Here is a 27627-nt window from a genome sequence, read left to right as displayed (position 1 = left end):
ATTTTTTTCCGAAGATATTCACAGAACATATATTTTTCTTCAAAAGGATTGCTTTTATTATGATTAAAAAGGAAAGGTCTCTCCATAGCCATTCACAATGTTTTAAGGCCCTTTTGACAGTGCATGAAACAGTACAACAGGTCAAAGATATCCATGATACAACCCCTCTCCCTTGCTCAGGTAAAGACTATTTAAGTCATGATAAATATACAGTTAAAATTAGGTTGCACTGTAAAAACTTATGACACTTCTGTATCCTGTTCTGTACCCTGTGATTTCTGTTCTTATTTGGCTTCAGTCACTTTATCTTTTATATTTATACAAAGCATATTTATGAGGAAGGAGTTTATCCCTTTGTGGTAACTGACTTTACAAACTGTTTTCTCAGTTTGTTGTAGGAATTTATTAGCTGCTCCACCACTTATGTGGTGTTGCCTGCTTGGCAAATTTTCCATTGTTTTCTATCTTTTGTCAAGAATATGAAACAATCAAGGATATCAATGCTAAAAAAAAAAGAAAAAAGATACTTTTATGTCCAATTGCTATTCTCTAGATCCCAGGAAAAGTAATTTAACTTTCTGTGTTTAATGTGGCAATGACCCAGGAGCTTGGTGAGCCTGACAGCCTTGGCAGGCATTCTTGACAGCTTGTCAGGCCTGAGGCTACTGCATGTTGTCTTTCCTCTCAATAATTAATAATTAATTAGAGTCCATGTTTTTTTAATGATGGACTGATTTAAATGTACTGGTTTTCGGGGGGTTGTATTTTTTTAAATGTTCATTTTTTAAAAGAAAGAGAGACAAGTAAGAGGAATGATGTATATGCCTTCAAACAAGTCAAACAATCACTAGAGGAATAAAGACCTAGCATACACATACATTTATCTGTGTATATAAGGACGTATTTGCACACAAAGCATCTAGTCTCTACTGGCCAAACACAAGTGACTAAATACCTTTTTGCAAACCCAGAAAATCAAACATTGCCTGAAGCACCTCATTTATGGATTTACCATGCACACAAAGCACTAATCCCAAAGCTGTATTTTTTTTTGTCTTAATCAGTTGATATGTTATGCGGAAGTGTAGGAAAATTGTGGTCCTAATTTTCAAAGACACTACAAGGAGCCACAGAACCGACAAGGGAGAAGAAAAGGAAACTATTGTTAATTTATGTGAATCCAGATATCTCCTATTATACTTCACTTCCATGTATATTACATAATAAACCTTACATAGCATATATTACACATTATGCACTATGCCATGTATACTGTATATTTTATGTTGTATACTATATATTATCTCTATTTTTACTCTCTAAAATTCCCCTCATTTTACTTTTTGTTTTCTTGCAGAGGCCCAAGTTCAGTGAAGACTCCTGATGTTGCTGAACTAGAGGAAGAAGTCCACAACTGCCCCTTGAAGTGCAATCTCCAACCTTAAAGTGAACATCCATGTTCCACACTCAGTGCCTAGAGAACACCTTTCAGAACAAAAGATGAGTCCAAATATCCACCAGTGTTGGAGTCCCTTCCTTTGTAGATATTAGATGCTTTGTTGCCAAAACTGTCTCTCTATTGTCAGGACTTGGAAACTGATCGTGCATAAGGGTATCTGCATAAGACAAAACACCAGCTTGGTTTCCAGGAACAGCTCATCCACAGAAAAACAAAGGTTCTTCCAGGGTGTTGCTGTTCTCTTGTATGTAGGTAATAAAATACCAACAGAGAAGAAGTGATTTCACACTATGCATGACAGCTCCATACCCAGCTGTAGTCCTTGTTATACTAAGCCTCCCTGAGTGAAATTCTATTTAGTCCAGTAAATGCAATTGTCTTTCTACGATTCTCAGGAAAAAAAAAAAAAAAATCAGCAGTATTCATCCATAAGTTTATTAACTTTTAAACCGTTGCACTTTATTGTAACTATTTAACATTTGTGAAAGCTTTGTTTAACTGATACTAGTAAATAGCACTATATATGTACATCATCTTCCAAGCCTTCAGACTTGACATTAGTGTCAGCAATATCCACCTGGGTGGATAAGAAAGGATAGCCCAACAACAAACTGGGACATTTCTACATACGTACAGTCTGTAACTTGAGAATAACAGTATTAAACATAAGGGAATATTCTAACAGAAAAGTTCAACATGGGAGTATAGTCATTGTCTTTTAGATTATTTTTGGTTCTCTTCTCACAATTGCCAAGCAGTAAATACTATAAGATTTTGATGGTGTGGAAGTTGTGTTCTCTTAGTTATTTGGAGAGGCATCCAACAAGAAGGAAAATGTACAACATCACAGTATTATCCATATTTTCTGATTAACTGAATTCAGTTGCTGAATCTGAATTTCATTTGGGGACACTCAGTTGATGGAATGAGATTTTTGATGCAAATTAATTACTGGTAGGACCAGCCTAACATGTTTGCCATTTCATGTGGAAATAAATTGTCAGTTTCCAATACCTTCCTACAATCACTATTTGGTGAAATGATGGTACAACAGAAAGGATCAGAGATGCCATTTTCTGACAAAAAGATGGGAATAGGTCTTGACAGTTTGACTGCCTTATTTCTGTCCAAAGGCAGTAGCAACTGTGCCAATGTTGTTCTGGACAGTTGCTTTTATCAAACTGTTCACAAAACTTCCAGTGATGTGGATCAGACACTGACTCTAGATGATCTGTTTGACTGCTCCACTCTTCTTACTGCTAGGAGAGATTTTTGTTTGAGTGCAACCTAAATCGGCCTTTCATATAATTCCTTAAATTGTTGTCACCGTGATATAAGAAAAATAGATCAAAATATCTCAGAGAAAATGCTTTCCTGCATCTTTAGCCAACATTATCTAGAACTTCTTGAAAAAATGGTGGGACATTATTTTTAAAATCTTAGTGCCTGCATTTGTACATATGCTGGAAGCTGCAATACCTGGATTATGTAACTGCTGACATGATGGTCTTTTATAGATCCTATGTATTATACTGTATACATATATCCATTTCAATGCAAAATAATAATAAAATACACACAGTTTTTATAGCCCAAGGGGTAAGTCGTATCTGGCAGATTAATTAATTGAATAGTAATCCAGGAGGAAATGTCTTTCAGTAGAGGCAGTGGAACACTCCCTTTCCAATTGATCATATTTAGTTAAGAGGATTGGCAGTAGTTTGTAATTCACTCAGGTGCTGCTTTGGGCAGGGTCTGTGTTACTTAATCTAGTAGCTCTTTTTTCAGCTTTGATGTTGATAAAGGCCCCTGAAACTCATCTTCCTTAATTGTATTATAATGGAAAGAGTGCCCTAGGGACAATAACAAGGAGCAAACCCCAAAAGACTGAATTCATTTGCTACAAGAAGAATGTGTTAGGCTGTGTGATAAAAGCTCATCTGAACACCCCCGGAGAGAGACAATAGCAGGTGAAGACTTAAAAAATACCCTTCCAGGTTACTGCCAGGCCCATCAGTTGAGCCATCAGCCTATCAAAAAAAAAAAAAAAAAAAAAAAAATCCACACTTCTACACAGGATCAGAGGGATTCAATGGCAGATGTGAAAAATCCAAACTAAAGAAACTAAAGACTCAGAGGAACAGATAGTGTATCTGAACTTTTCTTAGGGCTACCTCAGGAGAGTGCTAAACCCAGTGTCCAGAGATGAAATTCATTAAGATATGTGAACAGTGCACCTTTTTGACTGAGAAGCGTTATTGCTAAGAAGTATGGGACACATTCTGTGATACAGGAGAATAGCATTTTGGGATGGATAGAGCTTCTTAAGGGATGTTTAGAAGAGAAAAGAAAGGCAGAAAAGGGGTGGATCTAGTTAATCTGAGGAGCAATGAGTATTGGAAAATAGATGGATGAAGGGACAGAAATGTTTTGTCATATGCAAGTAGTTTACAAGTCAGTAAACTTGTCTGCAAGGGAACAGTGCAGTCTGCCCTATTTTCTTATTAAACTCCATTTCTAAATAATTTCCTGAGTGTGGGACTCTCTATTTGATATGCATGTGTGGATGAGTTCTGAGTACCAGCAGGTGGAGGAGGACCTCAGGTCACACGGTTCCGTGAATGCAGTAATGGAACAAATATGTATGAGTTCTAGCATAGTGAGTTGAATCTAGCCAGCAGCTGAACTTCCACCCTATAATCTCTCATGCTCCTCTCCCACAAGATGGGGAGAAAATTAAAGGAAGGTGAAAAGACTTGTGGACTGAGATAATGAAAATTTAACAAGGAAGGCAAAAGATGTGTGTGAGAATGTAACTAGAGGAATGAATTCACTGCTTCTCAACAAGAAGCATGTATCCAGCCAGTTCCTGGAAAGCAGGGCCTCAGAATTCCTAATGGTTACTTGGAAGCGAAATGTACTCCTTTCTTTGCGCTCTTGATTGCTGAACATGTTGTCATATGGTACAAAGTATCTGTCTAGTCAGTTTGGGCTGTCCTAGTACTGCAGTCCTAGTACTGTCCCTATTTAACATTTTTAATGTCTCTTCAACTAGTAGAAATCTACTTCTGTTTTTAAATATAGGTCTGGTCATATACAAGGTAAAGTGGGAGTAAGCTTCTCATACAGGACATTGACCCTAAATGTCCTCAGACTATTAATTTGTAGAAAAGCAAGCATGGAGAGTGTCTGATTCCTCATTTGGCTTTTCCACCTCTCTTCTAAATATATGACTCCTGGCTTCAATAGAAAGGGAATGAAAATAAGAGAGCTCATCTCCTCCATTCTGAAATCTGAGGGGTTCCCATACTCTTCATTATGCTAAAAAAAACTTCACGGGTTGACATAGGGTGTCTGTAATTAATGAACAAAATAGATAAAACAAAAGTCTCATTAGAAAGGTGAAAATGCCTGACTTTAAAACAAAACAGACATGAGGCTTTGGCGACAGGAGTGATCCAGCACCTAGCAGATCAGTTAGCGTGTCAGGTGCAATATTAATAAAAGGCAGAAGAGGACCCAGAGCTCTGTGAGTCTTGCCATCAGTTCTCTGGATTGTGCTGGATATTGATCATAAATAAGTAATCATTCCATTCTGCTGTTGATTAAAATGTTAGTAAAAATACAAAGTTACAGGACCAGAATCTAAAACCATACCATAGTTATGAAAAATCCATAAAAGGGGTCAAAACATTTTTCTTCCTGCTTAGTCCTTCTTAGATTAATACAACCTTCTTGTCACATGGATTTTCAAAAGGATAATATGTCTGAAAGATGGTATTTTAAGTTTCCATCTGCAAGTGACAAATCATTTTTCTTGAGCGTTTGTATTATATTGTATATATATTTGTTTTCACTTTCTGTGGTGTAAGAGCAAACATGTACAGCAAAGTTTATATAAATCATACAAAAGCTTACTTATATAAAAATTTAAAGGAGGTAAAAATTACTTTTTTTCTTAATTTTGAATTTCTGGACCAGATTTAGTGTTCACTTTATTTCCTTTTTCAACAAACCAAAAACTAAAAAGTAAAGAAGGTTTCTTAGTTCTACTGAAGTACTTTTTCTCTCTCTAGGCTCAGAATATCTTCTTTACAATGTCAGTTCCTGTGGCCTTTATTTCAATGAGCAAAATGGCAGATTGATCCTCTTAAATTCTGTTCAGGGGCTTTAAATTAAACTGTAGAACATTATACTGAAACCAGCTGGCTGTTTTGTGAGGTGATAACATCCAGCTGAGAGGTGGCAATAAGTAGCTGGTAGGCAGTGACATCTTAAAACGACAGCCCTTTCTGAAATAACACCAGAATAGTGGCTCACATTTCTGTCTTTCAGCATGATTTATTAGGTTTCATTTAGAGGAGCACCTTCATGGCTAAAGAAGTTTTGGGTGAAAACTAACTTATGCCTGTCTCACTTTCAATGACATTTTTCACAGCATAAAAATTAGCTATTGCAACCACTGTATTTGAAATTCCTGAGTTATTGTTCATTCATACTGAGAATATTTATAATTTATTATAGAAAAAATACTCCTAATAAGCAATAAATACACTAATTTAATTAAAATAAGGAAAGAAAGAAATTTGTAAAGAAAATAATACAAGATTACTTTTATTATGAAAAATAAAATATTGATAAAGAAATTAAATGGAGTAAAAGAGGTTATCAGGATAAGTATTAATTACATAAAGAGCCAATGACCAGAGTATATAAGTGCTCATTTAAAAAAGAAAATAATATGAATTCACACTGCATTTAATGTAAAAACTGAAATGCATTCATCTTGACGTAGTATGGGGAAGCCACATCTTCCCCCAGTCAAATTTTTGTGGTTTTTTTGACTGAAGCAAAAGAAAAGTAACAAACAAAACCCCTTGAATAGAGTAAAAGGTTAATATTTTATGGAAAAAGAAAAAAAACAACAAACATCAATTTGAAGCTTTTAGGGGGTAGGAGGGGTAGTGTTTGCTTTTCTGAAACTTTTCAAGAAAATTATATATCATCAAAAACATGAAAAAATAAAGGATACCATAGATTGGAATATTATAATTTATTTCATTTAATAAAAATTGCTTTCTCTTCATCCAGTAGTGTCAGAAAAGGGGAAACAGATGTTGCATTGTAATGCCTTCTTGATCTTATATTTCTGTTCATCTGTGCATATGTGTGAAAATTGCAGCTGCATCTCACCTCTCTAAGACTTTGAGCACTTGCCTCTGATTTCGGTACTCCTCATCTGCTTCAAACCAAAAGGCCAAGGCTGTGGCTGGAGTTTGAGGTGATGAGCAGTTGCTGTGGTCTAAGCCAAAAGTTGCTTTCTCACATGAGGTAGCAGAGTATATATTTCTGGTGCCTGGCTACCCATTTTCTCCCTTGCCAAATGGCAGCTGGGATTTGAGATCCACCTAGCAGCAATCAGTGAATTGCAAAACAGTGACTGCAGCTTGCTGGGTGAGAGATCAAAGGAGCTTGGTTTTGAGCACAGGAAAGAAAGGGAACAGTTACAAGCAGCCTTCAAGGAAATTGAGCTTTAAAAACATGAAAACACTAAATGAACCACATAATTACCTGGGGAAAGAGGAAGCAAAAAAAACTCCACAGAATAAATGGCTACAACAAAGAAGGAACATTTTAGATTTGTTTAGTTATTTATGTACATGGGGCTTTTTTTAGTATCTCTGAAAGGTCTCAGTAGGAAAGAGATAGGATAAGCTGGGATTCAGCTGAAATATTAACTGGAATTTAGAGAAAACATTAAAAGAAACATATTGCAAGATATCATTTATTCTTTATGTTTCTTTATGTCTTTATTAGATTTTGAATTTTTATATTTTACAGTAGGCGAGATGACAATGTTTTAAATGTCTTTCAGGAAAAGAGGAATTCTTCTCCAGTAAGTGTTGACATTTCAGGTTATGTATCTTGACAATGCTACCAAAAAAAAAAAAAACCAAAAAAAAAAAAACCCAAAAAAAAAAAAACCCCAAACCTAACAACACACCTTTGGCAGAAATCTTTAAAATCAAAGTGAGCTTGAGGCAATCACAATGACTGAAAAATTTACATGAAAGCCACCAAATTTGCATTCATCTACAGTATTTTTCCCCTACATCTATTTCAAACTTAAAACACGTAACATTTGTTATGAACACATTCTTCTTATCCCATAATCTATTCTTGATAATAAGAGTATTTTAAGCTTCATAATACTTCAATCATAAAATTAATTAATTGGGCTTTTGTGATATATCTCATCCTTAATTCAAAGCTTTATTTCTTGAACAATATACTGAATTTACTCCAGAAGTTATTATTTTTATGTCCTGAAGATAGTCTGTCTTATAGAATAATTTTAATATTAATTTACTAAAAATTTTACTATTTTTTGTCTTTTTGTGTTTGAAGCAGTTATGTGAATTATCAAATAAAAGACATTACCAAGAATGAAAATCAGATGGATAAAACTTTGGGTCTTTTTCTCCGGAAAAAGTTTGATACTATGTGTCTGTGATTGTCATACTCACAGTCCTTTGACTAAATCTATAAAGCAGGGGGCAGAAATTCTGCTATGAAAAAATATATGTTTTACAAAAATTGCAATTAATTGTATGTCATGGTCGATCAGATGCGTTAATTAACATAACCAACTTCCCAAATCAAGGGGAAACTTCCACATCAGCATAGAAAACATAAAGCAAAATTCTTCTCTCTAATTTTTCTGAATCATATTGAGATTATTCAGCATTAAATACAGTGTAAAAAAATCCAAGCTGTAAAGAAGCATAATATCTTTGGTAATAAGGAAAATAAGAAATGTAATCATGTAAGTAGGAAAAAGGAAGCATTTTATGAAAATTATTTTCAAACTATCTCAGAAATCAGTCTACATTAAGTCATGCTCAGATCTGGCCATTTCTCTCTAAACATGATTTCTTGCAGGCAATAAAAAAGAGAAAATTTAGAGCATTATTATTCTCATATGACTGCATGAATGATATCGAATATGAATCTCGAGCATGAACATTTTCAGTCATAGAATTTGTGTCATTATAGTTTATAGAGATTTAATTTGTGTAAGAAATAAGTTCTGAAGACTTGGTTGTGTCCTTTCAACATAGGCAGTGCTATTTCAGGTGACCTGTGACATCCTACCCTGTGTCCGGCTGATGCATTGGGACTTAAGCCTTCTGTATATTTTATGTCAACTCTGACAGCTATTACGACAGACCAAGTCTGTGACAGTCTAGGACAGTAAAATACCACTAGAAAATTCATTTTATCTGTATGTACCTATTATCTTGATCCAAATATCACTCTAAGACTTCAGGTTTCAAGAGAAGTCCTAATAATTGGGACCATATTGATGGGTAATATGACGACATGCCTCGAATATATATGTCTCTTATAGATATGCCACCTCTCTGAGCTGGGGGGAAGGGAGTGGGCATACGCCCTTTAAGTATGTTACTTAATATATAGACAAACATTTTTTTAAATGCTGCTTAAAAAAGAAGTCCACCTATTATGTTTTCAATAATTTACCTTTCTGACAATATTTGTAGCAGATTAACAAATTTCATACAGATGTACAAAAAAACTCTGATCCTACATACCCATATGTACTTTATTTAATCTCCTGTGTTTCCTCTCCTCATACTCACATTTGCAACAGAATAAAATTAATAAAACCAAAGACTAGCAGAAGTCTAGCAACTAAATTCCCATTTCTCAATATTCTTGCAATCGGTAATTTGTTTATCTTATTCCCTAAGTACCTATCGGAAAGCAATCACATTGTGGAAATACTCCTTTTTTCCTCAGCTGAAAAAATTAAAACACATGTTGCATAGATTCCTTTGGAAAACAGGATTCTAGCTGATATCTAGAAAAGATGTCCCAAAAATTAAGTTATTAAGTTGACCACCAGTAGGTATCAACGAAGCCAGAGAGGATGTGCTGATGAGCACCAAATATTACAAGACATTGTAGCCTACAAGTAAGTCCTGGGAAGCAAATCATACTTGGGTAGATGAACAATATAGGGAGAAAAATGTGAAAATGTTTCTAAATATCAAGGCAAACACACATTCTGTCGTTAGAAATGTTTTTTATGCCACATTTGCAAGCAGCTATCAAATTACTAGGAACTGGGAAAATTTTTGAAATAACAGAAAAGGGACAGCAGATGAGTTCTATCTAAAGAAAACAAAATTCAAACATAAAGTTTGCTAAGAAGTTTTAAACTAAAGACTGAGGAAAATCCAACAGGTGTTCAAGGGTGAAGTAACAAAATCTCTGCAGTATTATAAGCCCTGACAGAAGTCAATAATGTTGAGAAAGGTAGCAGATATGAGCAATCTCTATAAAGAACTCTACTGAAACAAAACACATAAAAAAATATGATAACCAGAACAATGCCAATTATATAATTATAGAAATATAAAGAATTTGGCAGCCAAGATCAAAGCCCTGACTTTAAATAAGAGTATTGTGATACTAGTGACTGAAGAATATGATGGAAGTCAGATAACCAGAGCAGCACTGTATCTTGGATGTTAGCAGGCAATTTACATTAGGAGTGGCAAAAACTGTTTGTGTGGAAGAGTGGCACTGTATGTTAAAAGAAAGATTAGATTGAAATATGGAAAAACACAAAGCAAAATAAACACTGGCATAGAACATTTATTTGTAGCAAAATCTTGTGCCCAAATAGAACAGTAGAACAGTAAGGCTGTATTGTCAACATCTTGGAGCACTTACATAAGAAATACTGGGGAAAAATATTTTTGAAGGTGTAAATAATGACTGCTATATCTATTAAATTTCCTTAATGAAGTCCAACAGCATTTTTGCTATCAGATTATTTTTGTTATCAGGTTTTTTTTTTTTAATGATCTTTTTGTTATCAGATTATTTTCTCTACATAGAATTCCAGGAAGATTTCTGGAAAGATTCTCTGGTGTTTCATAGTAAAAAAAAGAAGTTGCATAGATGGATTAACAACTGCGTAAATTGAAGGCAACAAAGGACTAGTTAAACCATCTAGTCTGCTGGATTCAACGGGAGTAAACAATGAAATTTCGGAGTACATTCTTTAAAGACTTCTGCTGGTCAGTGTATTCACCTGATGAATTATTAAGTGATAAATCTTACTGATAAGGTGTGATTACTGAGAGAGTGGCAGAAGGATCTTGCACTGCTAAGTGTCTGCTAATCATAATGGCAGACAAAATTTGGTGCCAAGATGAGAAAAGTGCACCTCAAAACCACCAGAAATGTCATGCCTACAACTATTTGCACTCATTGCATATCACTTTGCTAAAAAAGAAAAACAAAAATCCTCAATCCAACATATATCAGCTTGAAGTTCAGCAATGATTAAAAATATAATTAGAATCATTAGGAAAGGGACAAAACAGAAGTCAAAATTACCTCACTGCATAAATCTAAATAGATTCACATTCTGTTTACCAATTATGATAAAGAATTTTCTGTCTCAAAGAAAGGATACAGAACAAAAATAGTGCAGGGACAAAACACAAGATGTTCATAATTACAGAAGATCTTATATGTGAAGAATAATTGAATAAGCTAGGATTCTCAAATATGAAATATGAGAAGATTGATGGGATTATTATATGTATCTGTTAAAAACTAAAACCCTAGAGGCTAAAAATGTGTTGTTTTAAAAATAAAATTAAAAATGTTTTTTTAACTTTTAAGTTAAAATAACCCATCACACAATGAGGAGAAAAACACAAAAATTTAGATTTGTTTTCTTTTTAAGAAAGGGACTTTATATTCACTTTTCGTGCCTTCAGGACACCAGCAGATTTTGTAACCTCTTTCACTGTCTAGAATTTTGGCAGTCTGTACTCCAGATCAGCTCCAGTATGGTGCCACTGTAACCTTAGGTCAGACTTCTGGGAAAAGATCTGTGTGAGAAGCGTTAATTGCATTACCCCATCCTTCATTACAGAATTGGATCTAAGTTCACAGCCTTGCCCTTGCCTGATCCATCTGCAGATGTACCTGGGCTTGGCTTCATCTTGCTAACACTGACCTGCCAGCTTGACTGGCTGCCTTGATTATTGTCCTGCCTTAACCAAATCTGGGCTTGTTTGTCAGTTTGGGCTTGGTTGAAACTGGCAATTGTCAACTTTTTTGAGCAGCCAGTTCAGGATCACTGGCATAAACCCCTTCAAGGGGCCACTGTCTCTGCTTGCCTTGCTGTCCCCCTCAGCTCTTTGCACCCACACAGAAAAAATGATATCACAGGACACACTGAAGGCCCAAAAAAGACCTATGCCTCATTCCTCTGCTTATGACTGAGGATTAATCCCTATACTACTTTGTATAAACATTGGAATGCTTTCTGTAGGTGGCTGGGGCCAAACAATTTTAATGGCTAAGGCCTACAAACCCTTTCCTAATTGGTAAACACTCTTTATTTAAGTATTCTGTTGATACTTTTGGTTCTGCTAAAAGGTGATTGGTTATTCTCAAGCACAATAGTTATTGATGCCATTTAGTGAAGCTCTACAACTTCAATGCGTTATCTCATATGGTTTGGCCCAGACTCTTCTATGTCCTAATGCAGTTTAATAAAACAGACTCTTGTTCTGACCAGGGAGATAGCCATAATCTATTTTTAAATAGGTCTTCAATAGCAGAGAAATACTAAAAAAAGAGAGAAAAAAACCCCAACAGATAAAAGTGATAATTTTGTTGGGGAAAAGTGGATGGGATTTTTTGAGAAAACTGTGAACTCTGGGGACAAACATAAAAAAGTTAGGGAAAAACACACATACACTTTGGTAACTGTAATCACAAGTTTGTTAACAGGAAATTCACATACTGCGATGTCCAATGTCTTATACAGATTTGAACTCAATTTTATTGGATCTTATTTGAAATTTTTAAATGATACATTATTGTGCATTCCAGATAAAAGTCTGTCTTTCAGGAAGTAGTGGTTTACATATGGAAAAACTTTTTTTCTGAAATTTTTGCAATGCAAAAATTATTTTTAAATGTTTAATTTTGCATAATTCAATCTTTTGCAAAACAAGCAAAACAGCATTACTTGACTTAACTTTTTTTGACTAGTTGTACAGTTTTATTAAAAGAGGAATAATATCTACCATTAAAGTATAGATAAGTAACTACATAAATTTGAGATAAAGCAATAAACTATATAATCATACAGAATAATCACACAGTGCTGCACTTGCCATTAAAAATATTCCCCAACACATGACTGTTAATGATAGCAACTGTTAGAGAGCATACTTACCCCTCTTCTAAATTTAGATTTTTGAAAAACGCAAATGACAACAAATCCTATATTATTATTCTATAACTAACAGTAGTCCTTGTATTTTAAAAAATGCCTGTTCCTTAGCTTTTATACTAATCCTTTAAATCTGTCCAGAAGAGTGGGCTAGGAGTACTATAATAACAATATCTCTGTGAAAAGCATAGCTTAGTGATCCTTTGCAAAAGATGAAAGTTTGTCATATAAAGTATTTCTGTGGGAGGGAGTTGTTGAGTTGATTAAAAAAATACTATCTACATGTTTTAACTTAAAATGAGTGTTTCACATTACTGTTGATAGACTAACACAAAGGTTAATATTGAGAACTGCCTGTATACATGGCCTTCATTAACACCATATAATTATACTGAGATTTCTTGAGCTTGACTTGTCAGATAAGATCTTATCTAGATGAATGGTTTTTCTTGCTTTGAATGCTTGAATGAATCTGAGAGTCATTTGGCACTTGGCTGCCTACATTATGACATGTTATCAGCCAAGTAATGAAAAGAAAAAATTAATTATTTCAAAGAAGAAATACATGATAGAAATATTTTAAAATGTAACAATAGCTGTGCTGGCTCTAAGGAGATAAAAAAATGACGAAGCGGAGACAAGTCCAGTGAAGAAGAACATCTTTCTTCAGAAACTTGCAACAAGGTTACCTATCAGTGAACACAGCTGTCAACTATCAATCCCCAGATGAAACATTATTTGGAGAATGAAAGCTAAAGCAATTCATGAAATGTTTTATTGTCCTCATCCCCATAAATTAAACCACTTTTGCTGGTATTGTCATCTTCTTCAGGGTGTTTCTTGACATACTTATCTTTCAAGGGTAGTCAGAAGACAAAATTACATATTGAGATAAAATAATGGAATTTTTTCTCCTAGTTCACTAATTTTACTCTCATTCTGTGGCTATGTCATTGGTTTGGTTACCTGATTTTGGGAAGTCTGTGCACAGCACAGAAATGCAGCTGTTTTTTCTTAGGAAGATGCAAAAACTTGCAGATCTTTGGCCACTGTTTATAGAAGAATTACATTTAAATTTAGTTCATCAATAGTGGGATAAGTAGCTGCCCTAAAGTATAAAGCCACATAACAGAAATTTGAAGGATTCATGTGCTGATTTGCTATAGGGACCCTTTGTTTACCCTTTATACTCTCTCCTAAATGTAAAACATATTAGTATTTGTTAGACTTTTAATTTTTTTTTTCAGTAATTGCACTTATCTCAGGGAATCATAGACTCACAAAGTACATGGTGTTGGAAGGGACCTCCGGAGGTCACCTAGTCCAGCCCCTCCACTGAAGGTGGTTCAACCAGAGCAAGTTGCACAGGATTGCCATCAGGTTGGTTTTCAACACTTTCTGAGAAGACTACTTGTTATACATGCAGTCACATCTCTCAACATTTTTATATGAATATAGCTTATGATTTTTCTCTGCTTGGCATTAATGCAGATTAAAATACAATGTTAATTAAAAACACAATTGCTCCTCCTAAATAATTTTAGCTGACCACTCTTATTACCTCTAAAACATGAAAATGCAAAGATCTAAAACTTTTCTTTGTGAGTACAGATGATTTGGTGTCTGAATATAAATTTTAAAGAACACGCATACTGCAGTGAAAAGTTAGCTTTTTTCCAGGCTTGTTGTTCACTTCAAACTACTGTGATCCTCTATGTGGTCATGATCCCTAATTTTGGAATCTGTGGGCTGTACAAAATCAGAAAGGACTCTTCTTAGGGAAAAAAACCCAAACCCACACAAAGCCTCATAAAACCATACCAAAAAAAAAAAAAAAAACCTGAAAAAAACCTTAAAACCCCAAACCACAAAAAGCCCCAAATAGCAAAACTGAAAACAACTATATGCATTTCCACAATGATTTGATGGGGAACAATCTATGCTGCCAGACAGTTTCCTTAGATACCAGGATCACAGTAAGCTAAAATAAATATTTCTACTGTCTGATATTGGTGCTTGTTGTAAACTTTTAGAAACATTTAAAGGAGCAAATTTTAAAGTATGAACAATCTCAATGTTTTCATTCATTCCGTATACAAAGAATGTAACGAAATATCATCATACTATCTCTCAGTCTTCATTGAATGTCATCTTTTTAGGACAAGGAGACTCCTTATCTTACCAAGGAGTCTAGCTCAAAAGGGAAAAAAAACATTTGTTGAGAATTCTAAGTCCTACAACCATGTAAATTATGCAATTTTATGGCATAAAAGCCTCAAATAATGAACAGATATATTTTTGGTGCTAGAATGTTGCAATATGTGTCCAATAAAGACTTGCCCACATAAAACTCTTATCTCCAAGTTATAACTGCAGTAAAAATAATCACAAATGCAATTTGATAATCTGTCAACATGCAGTTTTTTCAAAATTGAAAATAACATAAATTAGCCTGCAGGTTAATTGCTTATGAATGATAGTCTAAGCTTCTAGACCTTATCCTCCTGAGAGGATACTAATGCCCTTTTGTCCTTTAATTTAATGCAGTGTTTATTTTGGTTTTAAAGAAGCAAATACTACAACAAAAAATTCTCCTAATTTGTGTGTCCCTTAAAATTTTGTTAATCCTCACAACTCTGTCAAAAGTTAGATTGATTATCAAAGGCGAACACTGAAGATGTTCATTTGACCTTTTCTCACTTTTTCCGTATCCATAAAAAGCAATGTCTATCCACTATAATTGTTTTTCTCTCTCTCTTTTCATTTCTTCAGACCTGTCAACTTAGATCAAATTACTAGACTCAAGTCTTTTCCTCATTTTTCAGGCATTTTGCAAAACAATTTTAAAATATTATTGAACATTTTTTTCTGTCATAATAAAGTGTGCTTACACTACAGTAATGGATCTAGATTATACACCAAACTGCTAAAGGAATTGACAGATACTTCGAGCCTAAATTTAATTTTGTAGCAGTGTGAGACTCCTAACAGAAATCATGGACATATAGCAAAACCATTGTAAGGAATTGCCATTTTCCATATACACCTGGTAAATACTGCTCTCATACCCTTCTCAATGCTGCTTTCAAGTCCTTGCTGTCTCTTGCTTTCACTGCTTGCTGTGTTAGCAGACTGGTGACAGGCAGTGAATGACTGCAGTGAGCACTGCTAACCAGCAAAGATCTTTGCAGAGGGATAATATCCAATGTGGGTATAAACTAGAATAAAATGCTTGAAATAGGACCTTGCACAAGCAAATAGATTCTTTCCTGCACTATAATCCCCTTGGGGCATTCAATCAGATTATTTCTGTATTATATCTAGATTAGCTAAATCTGACTAACTAGGTTTTTGAAGATTTGGACAACTTCCAGGCATTAAATGCAAATTTCCCTAATTTTTCAGTATGATAAAAAGTCTATTCAGTTTGGGAATCCACTCTCTAAACGCACTTTTTGATGCATGGTTAAGACAGTTTTATGATTCAGTAACACTGAAATAGGCAAATTAATAGGACCTTTGGAGATTTGTTAATCAAACTTTTGAATTGTGGATAGTTAATAATCCTTAGCCATACTTGACATTTAAAGTGTATAATGCTTTACAAACATTGAATAATTACAGTCTCCGCTTTTTCAGTTGCTAGGAAAATAATTTTAGCATTAATGTGCAGACAAGGAAACTGAGGCAAAGGCAGCTTCCCAGTTTTGGAATATCCTACTGACTGGAAAGAGACGGTATCACTATCCACACAGCATCGATCTGGGCATTTACAAAAAACAAAGGAAATATTGGCATTACAAAAAATATTAAGGAAATGTTGGAAAAGGTGTTACACCATTCTACCATTTTTCACAGTATGCAATGTAATATCTGTTATTGAAATATCCGTATATTAGTTGTATTAATTAATTGCTCAAAAATAATTTCTGCTACCAGTAAGAAGGTGCAGGCTTAAAGGAAAATCCCATTCATGCAGTTTGGATGGGAAGGTAAAGAGGGATTTTGGAGTATGCATTGTAAAACTAAAAGGTTAAAATTAAACAGGTGAAAATAAGAAGTATAGAAATTTTATATAAATTATAAAGAACTTATAGCTCTGGTAGTCTACGTCATTCCTAGGGTGAGCTTTACGGGTTCTTTTGTTATTTGTAGGTTTTTAGGATTCTTTTGAAAAGAGAAATGCATAAACATACCAACAGAAGAAAATCTCAAAAGATGTATTTTGACTGTATAGTAGAAACTCCTGAACTGAGTTCAAGGCTGCAATACTTTTTTAAAATTTCTGTCCTTCTTTTAAAATACTCAGTTTTCAGAGTTTTGCTATTTTACACAGACTTTTGTGTTAGGACCATTTATTATGGAGTCAAAAGAACTGAAAGAAAAACATATAAATGCATCAAAACTGTGCTTTGGTGAGTTTAGTTTTACTTGTCTTTTCCACTCTTTATTATGTTCACTCCTCCTTTGTTCACCACATGTAAGAGCAAATTTTACAATCTAATTATTCTAGGTAACATAGTGTGTTACTTATATACATTTTTTTAAAACCCTTATATTTGCTTTATTTCTTTATCTAGTGGAAAACAAGTTTCCAGATCTGGGAATTAATTACTAAAAAACATTTCCTCATTCAACTAATCCATTTATTATTTCCTAGAGAGAATTTCTGGTAATTTATTTTTATAATACAACAATTTTAAAATTATTTTTTATCATTTAATACAATTGGATGTTGTGCTATACTTAAAGAATATGTCCCCACTTATCTCCATAGTGCTCTGGAGATATACCTCATAATTCCCACATCTGCCTATAATTAAAAACCCAAATTACAATCTAAATCAAAAAACTTCTGATTTAATTTAATGAAACAATGAGAAAACATGGTATCATAGTTTCAGCTAGGGTGCAGGAATTTCTTTTCTGTAGCTGTTACAGTGCTGTGTTTTGGATTCAGAAGGAGAATGGTGTTGATATTGCACTGATGTGTTGGCTTTTTGTTGTCATGTTCATCCTAAGTCAAGGAATTTTCGGTCTCATGCTCTGCCAGTGAGGAGGGATGCAAAAGAAACTGGGAGGGAGAACATCTGGGACAAGTGACCTGAACTGAACAAAGGGATTTTCACACCTAAGAATGTCCTGCCCAGTATGTAGGCTGGGGGGAGTTAACCAGAAAGGAAGCACATCTGGGTTCAGGAAGGGAGGTTTGACATCAGTAAGTGGTGTGGTGAACAAGTTTATTGTACACCACTTTTCCCCCTTTTTTAATATCATTATTTTTATAATTAATCCTAATTATTGTATTTTACCTTATTTTCAATTATTAATCTGTTCTTATCTCAATCTACAAGTTTTTGTATAATTTTTCTTCCCATTCCAGCAGTGAGTAGTGCGGTTTGTGCGAGCAGCTCAGTGGCGCTTTAATTCCAGATGAAATTAAACCATAACACATGGTATAGCTATCACTATATCTAACTCTAAAATGTCACCCACTTCAAAATGTCCCTGTTTCTCATAAGTTTACAAGTGCTTTCTGAATGTGCCTTGCTCCTAATAAGGCTGAATGATTGACATAAGGAAAGCCAGTATGATCTTTCATATTTATCAAGTTCTTCAAAACAGGAGAGAGGTCTTGAACAATTACCATGCTTACAAGTTCAAATATTACCATCCAAAACAAGAATTCAAGTTTAAAATTTAATTATTCCTGAATTATTAATGAATACCTATGCAATATGCAGGATAATAATAACAACAACAACAACAACACTGAAATTTAAGCTCTTATTTTAAATATGTCCTGAAATCCCCCATGCCCCACAAGGAACTCAGAAGAACCAAATTCCCAACTAGAAAAGGCTTTAAAATAGATTGAAAGTTGATGTTAAAGCTGAAAATGTCATGAGTTATCATCCATTCCCCTGCTCCACTTCTTGAAAACCAAAAAATCAAGCAATCAAGCAATTAAATCAAGCAATCCTCCCACTCCTCCAACACCACAAAAATAAAAGCCTCTCCAAAGCCCAAAGTATTCCATTACTAGTCTCTTTTATCTTCTTCTCGAAAGAAGATAAAACATCCTGTTTCATAAACTAACAAAGAGTATAAAAATTAAAAAGACATTTTCATCTTAATAGTTGCAGAAAGTAAATTACTCTGCTCTAATACTGATGTTTACATGAAGTATAATTAATAATTTCAGAGAACTAGCAAGGATTCTTACAAAAATCTGGTTCATAACTGTATTATTGTATTTAATTGGATGCTTCATTGTTAGAATGAAAAAGCATTAGATAGACATGAGAGAGCTGATACCGGACACAAGATGCGACTAGATTCCCAGACTAACTTTTGAGACTTTTGTGTCAGAAAAGCGAAGGAGATCTTGCAACAGGGTATGCAGAAAATTAAGAATTACCTGATGGTTTTACACAAAAGCTAGGATGTTATTTCTCAGCAGCATAGACAAGATGCAGGCAATGAGATGCATAGAATTTGTACCTTGGCCAAATAAACTTATAAAAAAAAATTAATTGACTAATTATAGCAGATACCTGTGCCAATTAAACTCTGGATAGTTTTTTTGTTTGTTTGTTTGTTTGGGTTTTTTTTTTTTTTAATTGTTACAGCTGTTAAAAGATGGAAATCCTGAGAGGCTTGGATTTTACAGGCAGGACGCTGAGACACTAGAATGAAATAGCCGTGGAATTTGTAACCTGAAGTTATGTAATCAGTCCACTGTGAAAAAGGTGCAAAAGATTGGAACTAGCTAATCAACAGATTATGTTAAGAAGACAGCAGTATTAAGTACTGCTATAGAGGAAATTTTTGTCTCACCTTTCATGAGCACTCAGGTAACCTGAGCATTTCATTGTTCTAGGACTAGCTGGGGGTCCTTCCTTCTAATATGCTGTAGACAAGTGATTAAAGCACTCAGTGATGATGTGTACATGCAAATTAAGCATTTAATAGGATAAAGAGTTGGATGGTAACTACCTTCACTGGCTGTTCATCAGCACACTCACGTGTGTGACAAGTTAATGTCAAAGCCACATGTTTCTAAACAAAACTGAACATTTTTCAAAGGTTTTGCACCGATCAAGCCACATTAAATCACAAACTATCTGGCAAGCTAGGTGGTCCCTTTGGGATGAGCAGAAGTAGAGAAAAATTCCAGCTCACAAAGACAAATGAAAGGGATTGCAAATGGAAAGCTTCCTTCACAAATAAGTAGGTGCTTTGTAGAATTCTTTTAAACCAGCCCTGAAGTTGCAGATATGGTAAAATGGAAACAGACATTTTTGGACCATGTACATATTTTTTAAAATTGATTAATAATTTGATTCTTTAATCAAAATATATAACAAATACCTAGAAATCACAGATGCTATTTTTTATTATTTGTTATGATGGCACACTCAGCCATGAATAACCTTTTCCTCACACCAATAAAACCAGTCAATATTTTCCTTAAGTTTTCTATTTGAGCTCAATGAGAGCTCGCTCAGTAAATAGTTGAGTTATCTTTCCGAACAGTCTGCTGTTAGTCTCTGTTATCCCAAGTCTGAGGGTATAAAAATAAAAAAAAGAAAGAAGGAGAAGTAAGAGAAACAGGTATATTTCAAACACATATATTTTATTACTTTTGAATCTTCTTATGTTGTTTACGTATTCTGATAGTGCAGGATGACTCCTGCAGTATATGCAGAAATCAACAGTGGATACATCTAGAAGTAAATGCTCCTGGTCTCCTGTTTTCATATCAATCCTATTGCATTGTGAGAACATTAACTGGAAGATATTTGAGGGAGGATATTTTGTCACAAATCTGAAAGCATTAGTGCTTTCATACTTGTGCTGCAGCAATTACCTTTGTGGGCAGCATTTCACCTACAGCAATCAGTTCCAAAGGATACTTCTACTTCTCTGTACTAGGTTAGCACAGAAACAGTAAAGAAGGAGACAGCTATAGCTTTATCCAGTGACATAGAAATTAATATTGATATAGGACATATTTTCTACCACTGAATAATAGAGAAACTGAAGAATAGGTTCTGATTATTGGCTTCACTTAGAGGTCTAGATATGCTTTTGGATCTACAAAGGTACACACTACTTGAATGTGGGTTAATTACCATATCTTGCTCTAAATGTTAGTGTTCTCTGTCTTAATAAATTGAGAAAGATGCATCTATTCTGTGTCTTCTGAGAAGATTTTGCCATATTTTCCTTATGGTACAGTATTTCAACTTATAAATGCTGAAGAGAGATCTCCACTATGACTATCAAAATAATCATAAGAAAATTTATATATAATATTTTCATAAGTCCCTGACGTGCAATTGGATGCTAAAATTTACCTGTGAACCTAAAGTTATTGCTTTATTGTATTGCTTTAAAAGTTCTCACCTTGTGTATACACATAATTTTCTAAAAAAAAAAGTTAATTTAATGCTACCTCTGAATGGTAAATGAATCTAAATATTTTTTACAACACTATTTTTTCCCTGATCTGATTCTGCAGACTATCTGATAGTATCAATCTTAATCCTCTCAACAAAAATATTTTATTTTGTAGTTTTTTGTCCCCCCATCCTGGGACCGAAAGTTGTTTTACTGGGATAATTAGAAGGGGGATTGAATCAATAGAAAAAAGCTAAGATATGTTTTCAGCTGGAACTGCTGTCAGAGAAATGGTATTCTGAGGCCCTACCTGAAGTTTTTAATCGTAATTATTTTTTAAGACTATAATTCTTGGAAAATAATCTAATGGAGCATAAGCAGTTCTGTAGTGCATCTCCAAATACAGTTTTGACTTCTTTTAAATAGATAGAGAATGAGAAGACTAATCTGAACCAAATGGTTAGCCTTCTTATATAAAATATGAGTTGACTGGACCATAATTGCTCTTTTCAATCTATATTCAATTATCTGTTAAAAGCAGCTTGTCCATGGCCTGTGTAGCATAGTATTGTGGTGATCACAGACTTAAAATTACTACCCTAAATGGATGTCTTACCAGACAATATACACGACGAACACTTTTTCAGAATATAAATAGATGGTAGAGCCATCTCACAGCAAGATGTATTTGTGTTTGCAGGTAACAAATGATAATTCTCATATGAATTATTCTGTTCCTTGTTGGCTTTGTAACCAGGCTACAATTACCTGAAATGGCAGAAATATTTACTCAGATGATAGAGAACTTTAATATTCCCACAAATAAAATTGTAAGAATATTTTGCATTCAGAAATGTTTTCATGCAGTAGAGATTTAAATGTCAATGTGGGGCAAAATTAAGTGAAATTTTTTTGCTACATGCAGGTACAGTAGTTGAACACCTCTTGCTTTCAGCATGGTCGTAGAATGATAAATAAGAGGAAAGCGGTGTTTATATTCAGAGGGTTATACATGTATATGTGTATCATCTACATCAATAGAATCAATATTGTGACTGTCCCGTGCTGAGAAAATCATCTGTATTAAAAAGCAGAGAGGTAAAGAAATCAAATATAAATACATCAGAAGGTTTTAGAAAGAGAAAGGTTATTGTTGAAAGAAAATTTTTGAAGTATATAAGGGTCTCTAGATTATAAGTAACAGAAGTTATTTTCTAATAAACTATTCAAATCTTTAAGGAGTAATTGACACCACCAATCATAAGGTTGTTTCAGTGTTATTACTGTTAGTGTTATTACATGCCCATGTTATGGGCATGGTGTTCAAGGATCCTGTTTCTTTTTATGAAACATAAGTCCTGTCTAACTAGTCTCAATTAGATTCAGGTATGATGAGAATTGCATAATTGTATAATAGTGCCTCTTTTTTCTAGCTTGATTTATAACTTTCACAGGGAAATGAAATGTAGGCTCTTTTTTCACCCCCCATGCTAACAGGCTAAAGTGAACAGGGGAATGTGGTAGTCTATGCTGTGATTTGTCTGCTCTGTTCTTTCATGGCTACAGTCCTTGCCTTGCAGCAGACTTTGTTCTTCCTGGGAGACCTTATATGAGGCAACGTGCTTTAAGGCTGCCTACAGGGCGGCTATGACTGGGGGTTGTGACTGCTAATAAAATGTTCACTCTACTCTTACCTTTTAGATTTTGTGGTAGCAAAGGCAAATGTGTTGAAGTAGCTCTATATAGGAAGCTGGAGCGGGGGTTAATGGAAAAAAGAGGAAATTTCTTGTTTCGACTGAAACAGAATTAATGTGGCATTTTAAAACAGTGTCTTTATGAGCAAGCAAACGAAAGAGTTTGGTAGGGAAAAAACAAAACAAAACAAAACAAAACAAAACAAAACAAAAAAAAAAACCAAACCAAAAAAAACCCACAAAACAAAACCCCACAATTTTCCAGGAAGAAAAAAATGAAGGTGTGATGTTGAAAATATTAGTCGGGATGTATGCAAGACATTAAAATGATTCTACTACATTGAGAAGACTTAAAATTATAAACAATGGGAGTTAAGTGATGAAAAATTGAACAGGCTATAAATATTAGAGGATGTTTCATTTTATATTTTTAATCATAACACCTCATAGTCCTTTCTTTCATAATTTTTTACATGAGACATTGATGATCAATTACAAGGTCTTCAGAGAAGCAACCTTAAAAAACTATGAAGAGCTTCCCTGTCACTGCAAATATTTAGACAGTATCTTTGCACTTTAGGTATTTCAGTGATGGCTCAATGCCAACAAGTTTTGAAAAATCTCATGTCATGACTATTGCACTAAGAACTTATTTTTAACATTGCTGAGGTTACTTCCCTGTGTTTATTTCCCTAGGTTTCTCTTTCCAGTCTCTGGATTTTTTTCTCCTCTTCTCCATTCCCTTTCTCTCTTGGCTTCTGACCTAAGACTGAAATCAATTGTTTCCTGCAGCATATGGCACAGACACTGAGATGAAACAGTTTAGCCACCCCTGACCAAACTCAAGAGAACCAGGAAGAGAAAGACAGCTGCCAAATTCATCCAGATGGTATCCCAGGCTGAGGAAGCAGGCCAGGGCCCAAAGCTGCACGTATTATGCCAACCTGCCTGCTCAAGGCCTGCAGATATACCTGACCTGCAGTGACCCCAGCGAAGAGTAGGCAGAAAGTGCATTTTCTGAATCTTCTTATTCTGGTTTTCTATTGTTTCATTTGTTTTTAATAGCTCTCAGAATAATATGGCTACAATCAATGGAGAAAATTTAATTCTATTAGTGGTAAAAGAGTTTAATGAAGTAAGAGAAACTGAGGTCCATTCTCTGAAGCAAGCAATGTTCCTTATAAGCATGGTTTATATGCATTTTTAAAATATCTACTCCAGTTTAAATACTATTTGATTTGATTTGATTTGATTTGATTTGATTTATTTTATTTTTATTATTATTTTATTTTATTTTATTTTACTTAGTTTTGTTTTAATTTTCTGAAAGACAGAGTTAGATAATGGTATAATGCTTTTACTATGTTGGGGCCACTGGGCCCATCAGAAAACAGTATATTCAGCAATTAACTTATTTTCTTTTTCTGTTTTTTTTTTTTTTTTTCCTCTTTGGTAGAGATGAGTAGGAGGTGAAAGCGGTAAAAAATGAGTGTCATTTTTTCAGTGTACATGTTAAGAAATAATCTGGAAGTTAATGGATCTGGAGAGCTTGAGGGCTCACATTTGACCTGCTTATAGTTATTGGTTCAGGCCTTTTGCAGTCATGTAGCTGTTGAAATTCAATAGTTATTCTCAGTTTCTAGTAGAGTCAGCATCTTTTTTTTCACCTACCAATTTAATCATAGGTGTTTGGGAGTCTGGATCCATAAAGAGACTTAAGTATGACATTGCTAAATTGCTAAATGACATTAACTTTCCTGCTAAATAGTTGAACCACAGCCCCATTCAGTTTTCGAGGTTCTCCATGCAATGCATAGAGAGAAATAGACACATAAAAACTGGCTTTAAAGAAACTAGAATTTTCATTAGGAAACTGTTTAATCCACCTTTTGAAACATTAAGTCCAACATATTATGTATATGTGTCCTTATTCCTTTGGGACTTTGGCATGTTCCTTTACTCAGATATTTATCTGCAATTTTTATCTTATGTTAGTTCATACACAATTGGTCTTACCTATGTCTAAGATCAATTCTGAGAAAAAGGAAGAATCAGATATGCAGAAAAGTTAATCTTTTTGACAGCTAGAAAAATGTACTGGCCAAGTGCCTACAGACTTGCTTGTGAGGTATGTAGTCTAAATCAGCTTCTTACTTGCCTCATTCCAGGACTCATCTGAAGTTTTGCCAACACATGAAATATTTTATCACATTACTGTGAAAATAGCAAGACTCTTATCTGGTGACCAGGACACTATCTTCTGAATCCCTAGTTCTATTTCTTACTCCAGTAAACAGTTGTTAATTTTATGAACTATAGAATGACTTCAAAAGGATATTTCCAAAAAGAACTAAAGTTCAAATAAACTTAGTTCTTCAAATGAAGAGAAAATATTAGGATATCCAAGAAGAATAAAATAAAAGGTAGAAGCAATGAACTATAGAAATTTTTAAAAAGTGTTACAGTAGACAGTTTTGAAAAGATATACTGTTCTTTGCACAGGGATAAGTAAGATTAGGAGGTCAGAGCATTTAAATACCTTTTACAGAACAGACACAGAGGAAGATAATTGCACTGGAAGCTGAAGACAGACACAATTGTTACTAGAGATGTGTGTCTATTAAAATGTAAAAATGTACAAAGAAGCATGGCACAGAGAATGCACCTCATTCAGTCATTAAAAGAAAACATCCAGCCATTGATGGACCTCAAGTAAGTACAAACAATTTGATAACAGATTAATTAAAGAAACTGCACAGTCAAGAATTAAATAATTCTCATGTTGAAAGTTTTAGGGGCTCTGAGGGGAGAACAAAAGCAATATTTTAAAAAAGGCAAACTCTTTAGTTATCAAGCCCTGAATAAGATACAATGTCTAGTAACAAACACAAAGGAGCCAGTTTGTGACTCAGATATCTAAAATGTGAGTTATTGCACCTTGATTGTTCCAAAAGAATCATGGTACCTCCAAATTGTCATTTTAGAGTTTAAGTTATGTAGGAATGAAGATGAAAAGCAAAATCTGTCTGACAGTGTATAGAGGTATTCGAGTCATTCTCAATAGGACCACACAAAATATTGATCTAAACCTAGCCATTGGTATAGGCTACAGTGAGGGAATTCATGATGACAGCTTGAGGAACATTAGCCTGCAAAAGTGTATCTATATTAATTGAAGTACACGGGACTGTTCCAGTAGTGATTCGCTGTACCTCTAACCTTCACTAGGTTGAATGTCTTCTAATTGCCTGGGGCAAAGTACTGACTTTCTGTAATTATATATGTATACCTTCTGTCTCTATTTATACACCTGAACAAAGACACAGCTCATCTCTAAACACAAAGTTCAATTTTTGCTGAAGAAAGGATTACTTAACTTTTTCCAAGGAGGCCCCTCAGTTTTAATTAGGTAGAAGATGGTCAGAATAGGCAATATCTGTCAACATTTTGGTGTGAGATCATCTACAGAATTTTCCAATCTTCCAGCAGATATTTCTCTCCATTCTGCTGAAGAAGGCTGGCAGCAACACTGTAGGTTGCCATTCAAATGTATCAGAAAGTTAATGAGGTGACTCCATTTTTCTCCTATACAAAAGCTCTGTATACTTTCAACATCTGTGGAGACAATCCAGCCCGTCCTTAGTCTCATAATTTCTTCTATTTTTTATTTGATTTTCCACATCTCCTTTTTTTTCCTATTACCAGTATATTCCAAGTTGAAATTCAGGCATAGGCTATCCAGGGTCATTATTTGTTTCTTGTGTTCTAGAAAGATGATTAAAACAAGAAAGAAAACAGAAACAAGGCTGTCTTTTTTTTTTTTCTTTTTTTTTTTTAATTTCTGCTAGAAGATAAACCAGATTACTTCTTTTCCACATAGCGTACAAGGTATGAGAGAAGATGAGACCTTTCCTAATGAAGACACATCTGCTTCACCACTGATTGAATAGCCTAACAAGATTAGTGCTGCAGCCTTTTCTTTCCTTAAAAGTTAGTTCACCCAGACTGATAGAAGTATAGACCAGCTTTCCAGCTCTGTGGTATATTGCAGATGTCTCAGTGTTCCCTATAGACAAAACACAGACATGAGTCTGTGTAGTGTTACTGTGATTCAGTGATCTCCATGCCATAAGGTTCTAAGAGAACATCTACAGCTACAAATATATATGCACTCTTATATATCTAAACCTTTCAGGTAAAACCAAGCAGGAATAATTCTTAAACCATAAAGGAACAATTTTAGGCAATAATATAATGTCTATAGCTTTCACCCAGTAAAAAAAAATATTTCAAAATTATTAAAGTAATTAATATGTGTGTTATAGCTGCCAGAGTCTTAAAGAACAAAGTATTTCTAAGTTGTCTGAATAATTATTTAATATCTGTTTCTGTTGTCTGGGCCATCTGCAAAGCCATATGATCTTTTTGATTTGCAAGAACTTGAGCTTTGTTTAAGACAAAACTAAACAATTTTCTATTGCTGTTCTAAAGCTATTAAGAACTTTACAATCTAAAATGCTTTCTAAAACCAGAAAGGACCTTATCTTCTTTCATGATTCTTCATCTTCTGAGGCTGGTACAGAACAAAGATGAGTCCTGAACATATGATTGTTTTTATATATGGAACCATTTCCATCAAAGAGGATGTATAATTCACTTGCTAACAGAAGTTAACAAAACATGCCTACAAAAATTGAATGAAGTTGTCTGAACAGCAAAATTTTGCAATATAGCTTACTTAACTTCCACTACACTTTATGTGCAGAGCAGAA

This window comes from Taeniopygia guttata, chromosome 1 (assembly GCF_048771995.1).
Source record: "Taeniopygia guttata chromosome 1, bTaeGut7.mat, whole genome shotgun sequence".
Lineage (NCBI taxonomy): Eukaryota > Metazoa > Chordata > Aves > Passeriformes > Estrildidae > Taeniopygia > Taeniopygia guttata.
This window is presented reverse-complemented; position numbering follows the sequence as displayed.